Genomic DNA, 7,959 nt, shown 5'->3' with positions numbered 1-7,959 from the left:
CCAATAGGATGTAAAAGGTGATTAAAAGACATTTTTCAGAATTTGAGAGGCATTACAAGTGTTTTGCAGCCAAAAACTCAGGGACTGGCAAGAGAAATTACAATTTCAATTTGTCTGAAATGATTTACTGAGCTCCAAAAAAATCTTGTTGCTGTTTATATTCTTCAAACAGCTCTCTCCGTCTCACACACACACACACACACACACACACACACACATCTACGATACAGTAGCTTTTGAAAACAGTCTTCAGAAGCAGAGGAGAAATACAATTATGAGAGGTCACTTTCTTACCCCAAAATATTTATTTAACTGTTTCAAGGACTGCAGGCACAATCACAGTACATGTTATGAATGTTGACTGATTTGACCCAATCATGAGCACTTATCCAAAAGCTGAGAGAGACGCTTTTTGTAACAACATTTATGGTTTCAATTTGTGATCACACAAGTAATCCAGCTGCGTTCCATAAATGAGATGAATTCAATTGACAAAATGAACACATCACTTGCTTTCTCTCTTTTTACCAATGATTATTGTTTTGTTTCTCCTCTGCATGGTGTTCAATATATAACATCCCAAAGAACAGACGCAAGATATTTTCTTCTTTTTCTAGTTGGATAAAAACAGACAAAATGTTCTGATTAGAAACTAAGATCCCACTGCAGATTTAAACTCTAGTGAGTATAAATAATAAGTCCTTTTCATGCCAGAGATCCCTGTGAGCCCCTGTGCGACCTCTGGGAGCCTCTGAGCCCCAGTTTAGGCGCCAGCAACAGCAGATACATGATGATCTAAGTAAAGCTGTTTTCAGCATCATAGTGGAGTCGAAGAACAAATTAGTAACTGTTAAATGTTGTTTATTTACATGCTGTCACCATCATCTTATTGTCAATTCCTTGTTAAAATGTATATAAAAAATATTGCAGTTTAAATATTAAATTAGATTAGTTAAAATATTAGATATTGGTCAGAAGTGACATTTAATTTAATTTTATCTATATTTATATTTCTGCTCAACAGTTGAGTGTACTTGATTCAGGGTATGATCCAAGCAGAGAGAGGAGAAAGTCATGTCACAGTGACACAGCGTTAGTCAAAGACCATCTGTGTATTTGTACAGTGCGTATTTTAACTCAAATGTGGGAACTGTGGGAGAGTGGGAGTGTAAATTAAGCAGCATAATGTAGCATTATGAAGTTGTATATTGCAGTAAAACCGGACACGTTCGTTATTAGTTCTTCTGTTTAAAAACCTGCCAAGCTGTAAGTATTAATTACAATCTTTATCTTATTTTCAGCTAAATTACCTTTTTCTTCTAAATGAACTGGATTGCAGCATTTACTGTTACTTAATCTAAATCAAATACATACAAAAAATCTGCATACACTTGTTATATCAATAGTTCCCTTAACAAATGAGGTATTTTAATATAAATAAAATCTGGAGCTCTAAACTTTGCAACTGCAACTGCTATTAGGTTAATGGAATTAATTAGCATTTAAATACAGATTAAAATCTGCAACTACTGGAAACTGATAACAGTCAAGCAAACTGCATCAGCAATAGTCCCAGTGAAGTATTTTTTTGACAGAGCTTTACAGCTACTGTTCATGTGTAATAAATACTTTATCGTATGAGTATACACGTAAATTAGTTTGTGAAGTATTTGGATTGAGAAGAAATACAAGCAAAGCAGTACTTTAGCTGATAGGAATCTGTGGCGAACTTGGCAGAAAATTTCCTCACCTTTCTCTAGGAGTAGCAGCACCCACCAGAGCTTCCCACTGGGAGAGCCTCTCTGTGGTTATCATACCCCATCTAGTGGCTGCAGTGGGTGAAAGGAGAAAGGACAGTGTCAGTTGCATCTCACAGACCTCAAATAGCTGCTCTCTCCACTGATAGATGGATAGATTCGGAGGAAAACAAATGTCATGTTTTCATTGAAAACTAATAGAGAGTTTGGAAATGACTATAAATGACTGTAAAATTAAAAGAAAACAGAGGCATAATTTGATTCAATTTGATTATGTGTTTGGATAGCTCATTAACAAGCACCTCAGTATGGTCTAAGAATTTACTAGTATAGGACGTAACAGTCCTGTAGTTGCAAAGTGAATTTGATGAAGAAAAAAAGACCTATAGAGGTGTTGAGACTGAGACTGCAATACACGGTTTGTGTTACGGAGATATGAAGCTATAAGAATGTGTGAAAGCAATGCCCTCTAGATCCCCTCTTTTCACAACCCTATTATCCAATTGAAAACTGATCTTCAGCGAACTCCCATTGTGTGCCTCTCTCACAGAATAAATGCACCAAAATTGATCTCAGGGCTCTGAAGTGGGCCTGCGGAGCTGGAGTTTACAGATGGGACCATTTTATTCACTTCTGGTGGCAATTTACAAACATGCAAAACTGAGAGCTCTGAGCCACAACCTGCGAGCCAAACGCAGGAGTTCCACCTGTCTCCTAACCTCACAATTTTCTTGCCTACAGAAGAAAAAAAAATGTAGCTGTGACAATGTCAAACAATGTGTGCTAACAATTCGACTGAGTACAGTGGGAACGTCATCCAGAAAGAGCTGGTTGAGGATCTGCTAATGTATTGTGACTGTTGCTGTCAGCAGTTCTGCTCTACACTCTCTTCCTGTAATTTTCAGCCATCTCCACTGCACTGATACCATTTCAAAAGGCTGCTCACTATCACTCATACTGAAGCTGTGGGGGTTATTAACTGTTTGCTCTGGTTTTGATGTTATGCATTGTATGAACACAAAGAAAGATGCTTTCAAAACACCCATGAGGCCCAGCTGAATTAAAGATGATGTTGAAAGGATGATCAGACCATTTTGATCTGCCATGTTTAAGGTGTCCTTGCAAGCCTAGTTTCCACTCTCTAAATGTGAAGAGACAGCCAGGTAATACAGATAATCAGACCCTGTGAGTAAGTATGTAAACCCCAAATGAAAGACTGAACATAACACAGCTGTAATCACATACATTTTCTTTATATTTTATTGGATTTGAAGTATTTGTTAGTGTAGTACAAATAAATACTACATGTATTATATAAGATTTTTACAAACTGGCAGAAAAATACACAGCTATAAATGACTACATTTTGACATATTTTTAAAATTTTTCTTAAGTAGCAATCATTAATATTGATATTTTCCTAGCTACAATGACACAGTAGACTCTCAATGGTAATACAATAAATTGGTTGATTAGCTTCAAGGGAGGCAACAATATGTAATAACACACCAACTGATATAAGGCATGGTATACCACAAGGATCTATTTTAGGACCCTTATTATAATATATTGACCAGTATGTTAATGAATTTTTACTGGTTTGTAAATCGTTTCATATTTGGTTTGGTGATGATACCAACATGACTTTATAGATTTCTATCGATCCATCCATCCATTATCTATACCCACTTATTCCTATTTAGGGTCGTATGGATCTGCTGGACCCTCTGTTTGGGTGAAAGGCAGGGGTACACCCTGGACAGGTCACCAGTCATACAGATTTCCATCTTCTAATAAAAAGGAATAATGACAAAGAAGTATGCTAAGGATTATGGACTTTCTCAAGCATTGTAGTTAGTGATGAGAAATTTAATGAGAAAATACATGTTTAATAAAAGTCTGAAGTCATCATGGGACATCAGCCAATGAGGTTTGGTTTGCATTCTTTTCTATAAACTCTATGTACTGTATCATACCATGGATTATATATAATGTAATGTATGGTAAGACTGTTTGGTGTAATACATCATCTAATATTTCCATAATTTTAATACACTGCAAAAAGATTTATAACATTAGTGTCATTCTCAAACTAAACAATATATTGTGTTGCTACTTTCTTTTACCCAAGTGGTAACACTTGATAGAATATTTTGACTAAATTTTTAAAAAAATTACAGTGCAGTCCCATTCTTGTTTACGTCTTTTTAAAGTTATTCATGTGCTTGAATTTCCTTCACCTGTGACAGCACTGGAAGTAACCACATTCTACTCTTGTGCAAATTACAGAATTTGTTTGAAAACAAAGCAGGAATAAACTGTGAAGTTGTTCTGAAAGGTAAAAAGCTGTCACAACCCTATTATGTGGTTTATAATTATGGAGCCCTCAGCTGTTTCAACCTATTTCCTGAGCATCCTTTTAATCAGACCATAACCACCACTTCATTTGTTCATGCAGCGGCTGATGCAATCCCTGAAGCCTATAAGCTCTCTATTCATTAGATTGTTTTAATGTGCCTGAAAGCAGTTGTACAAATAAACAAGCAGTTACAGTGAAAAGAGAGGAATCCCTCAGTCTTTGCCTTAACCAGGGAGGAACTACAATTCCAACTTGTGTCTTTTATCTTATTAATCCCGTGCAACATCATTTTTCAGGTCCTCGAAAAGGACTTATAAATTGCGTCTAATAGGCTTCAAATCAAGCACTAATTAAAACTGCATTAGCCTTAATGAATCAGAAAAATTGAGACCCCAATTTATTGGAGTTGTGTTTATACAAGGGTGGTTTCAATAATATATGACGCAACTGGCTGTGTGGGATGAGCCCATCTTCCTAATGCGAACCTCCTGTGAGTGTATATGTGTGTGTGCGTGTGTGTGCATGGTGTGTGGTGTGTTTTGGCCTTCGTCGTCATTACAGGTCTAGTTAGAGGTTAACTTTAGCAACATTCAGGCGTCTTTAGCACTGTGGAAGGAGACGGAGCTTCATGGTGCCAATCAGCGTCACAGGTGTTCATAATTGTCTGCCTAATTGCTTCATTACTGGTGAGGAGGCCTGAGCCCTGCCTGTGCTTCCACCACATCTGGATTTTGGGAAGCCCTCTCCACCTCGAATGAGAAGCCTCTCCTGAGTTTTAACATGTATCTGCTTGTTGCCGTGATTTCCCAGGAGCACGTCATTTATTTGTACGCCAATTCTGACTCAAATTCCCATGGCTGGCGGGGGTGGAGTGCTTATGGCAATTTCTTGACAAGGAGAACTCATTTGTTTTGCAGTGAATGAATCTGAAAAGACATTTTTTTTAAAAATTGTCTAAAACATGCAAATGATTTCAGTGTAGTCTTGTGTTCCAGTGAAACATAGGGAGGTTTTTCCTCTCTCTGTCTCTGTTTGAGTGTTTTTTGTGTTATTCTAGTCACTTGTATGGGTAGAAGACCCTAGAGATTTCCCTCAAGAGACCTGCTGTCCTAATGAATCAAGCTTCTCCAATGTGGGAAGGACCTGAGGGGGAAAAACTGTGATTCTTTATTACTGAGGCTTCAGCAAACCTGCCAAACTCACAAGAGATCCCTCTTTACTCTTGTTATGCCAGAATGTGGTCTGAAATTACAAAATTTCACAAAAAACCTGGCACAAAGTACTACATGGAAAGATCTGCAAAATCACTTCATGTCTTCCTGATTAGTCACTGTTTAATAGCTGCAATACTTTTCTTCGTAAGGAAATGGACAATAGATGAATCTGATGTCACTGGCGTTGATGAGACATTTAACACGCAATCAGCAGGAAGTGCCGCAAGATCTCCCCTCTCTCTCTTTCTTAGATAATCTTCAGGTTGTCTGTGTGAAATGGTTTGAGAGGGGACAGAGGTCTGATCTCAAACCTCCTGCCACTCCTGCCCACCCACGCAGAATTTTATGTATCCATGCTCATGTCAAGCCTGGGCCTGCGCACGCCAATTAACTCCCAGCCATATGGATTTCAACTGCTGCTTTTGGCAGATGTTTGTCCAACCCACTGCTCAGCTTTGGCACAAGAGGGATTTGGTGTCACCTTTTGGGAGTTTTGGAGATTTCACTCAGATTTTGATTATCAGCCTTCATCACGTGGGTTGGTGTTTTCCCAAAGGTGAAATTAGGGCCCAGTGTGGCAGTTATTTATACATGAAAGTGATCTCAGTCACCTAGCGTGGCAGCAGTCACACGCCACTGGTGCTCACCTGTAAAATCTATGCTCAAATTGGAAGAACATTATGGATTACAGTCATATCTGAATGATTCTCCCCTCAAATGTACGAAGTTCATTCAATTCTAAAAATATTTTTGAGGTGCAGTTCCTTTCTGCCTGCTGTCAGATGTTGATGGGCATGTCTTGACTTGATTCTCCCTGACAACAGAGCTACAGGCTGCTGTGTCTTTAGTCAGGCATGCTGAAGCCCTCTGAGGGCTTGCTGGCGTTTCATGTAATGTCAACACTCTAAAAACAACATGCTAGTTTAGCTTTGTATCATCCCTCCGACATTTAGACCTCTTACTGATGCTGGGAGCTGTTATAATATAATCAGATATGACATAATGGCCAACAATGAGCATCTTCAATGTATCAGTTGTCTCTCCGCCTTGTGTGATGCTTCTGTTTCTCCAGTAAATCTGAAATATACTTTAGTTTGTCACTACAGCCTGTATGGTCTCCATGTTCTCCCTAACCACACACTGGAGTCAACATTTCCTGCCATTGTCTGTCCCAAGTTGACTCGACAGTGGGTATTTCAAATACAAGTGGTAAACTATTTCATGTTCTTTGCAGCTTATGTGCAATAGACTTGGCAGCCAAACAATAGCTATGGGAAGTGATTTATATTCTTAAAGTAATTAAATGCCTACTTGATCATTTTTTTCTGGGAAAATGTGAGAATGTGGCAAACAAATTAAAAGAGCACTCCATGACTAAACCTATCCCTAGGATTGGTGGAAACACCACAAGCAAAACAGGAGCCAAACCTCCTTAATCGACGTGGATACATTTGGGAGTTTGTGAGGAAACAATTCGGAAACATGCATCCCATTTCTGTTTGACCCAATTATTAATTTCAGTTTATGTAACCCCACTTACTCCCACAGTTTAATTAATGGTGCTTGTTATCGGCTGTGTTTAAGAGGTAATGGACAATGCTGAATTTTGAGTGTTTACAGCGGTGGAGAAAAATCCCGCTTTACCCCTTTGTAATGGACTGCCAGCAAACAAGAGATTAACAGTGTTTGTCAGCCTTCCTGCAGCTGTGTTATAATGCAAAGCAACAAGGGGGGTGGGGGTGGGGGGATGAGGGGTGGTGGTGGTGGGGGGCATTAAGCACATAACTTTGAAATGGTGACTTGAAATAGCTACCATAGTCAGAAGAACTGGCATGCCCCTCCATCACCTAATCCATACCATAATTCCTGATCTAATTAGAGTAAGACTCGGTGCTAGGCCTGCCATGAAAGAATAAAGAACACAGACAGACGTGTGCTCAGGGAAAGGAGGGAATAAGAAGTCAGCGAAATAGAAAGGAGGAGTTGGAGCAGAAATAAGGAGCTGCAAGAACAAATAAATTCACAGTTTAAGGTAAACATGACCAACTCATCATACTTATACGATTACTGATGGTAATGTGTGAACATAATGTGTGGGCATATAGAAAACATGGTAAGATAATGCACTACAATTCACAAGAAAAAATACTCCAACACCCTCTGACACCAGCAGGGCTTCATAGACTATTACTCATACAAAAAATAACTCAAAATAAAAGCTGTTGCAATGAGCAGGAAGAAGTAATGCACATCGTCTATCTTTGTTTGTGACGCAGAAACCTGACATTTCCTCTTTCATCTGGACTAGATGAAGTCATTTAAACAGCCCGGCCCTGCTTGGCTTCAAAGTGTCTGTATGAGGTCTCAGACTGGACACTTGCTGCAGGTGCAATGTTGGAAACACTGATGCAACACCAGAAATGGCCGACATCTTCCCATTTCGAGGGTGGGGGAATGGCAAAGAAGTAAAGTAAAGTCACCTCATGTGTCTATCTGGTCAGACATGCCGCCTAAATTCAAATTTCCAACATTTGAAGACCTTTCAAAACCAAACTGCATAAAACCAAGTGGGGAGATAAGATACCTCCTCGGGGTACCCAGGTGAAAGTAATAAAACCCACACTGCTGC

This window comes from Mastacembelus armatus, chromosome 15, assembly GCF_900324485.2.
Source record: "Mastacembelus armatus chromosome 15, fMasArm1.2, whole genome shotgun sequence".
Lineage (NCBI taxonomy): Eukaryota > Metazoa > Chordata > Actinopteri > Synbranchiformes > Mastacembelidae > Mastacembelus > Mastacembelus armatus.
Note: the sequence above shows the minus strand (reverse complement) of the source record.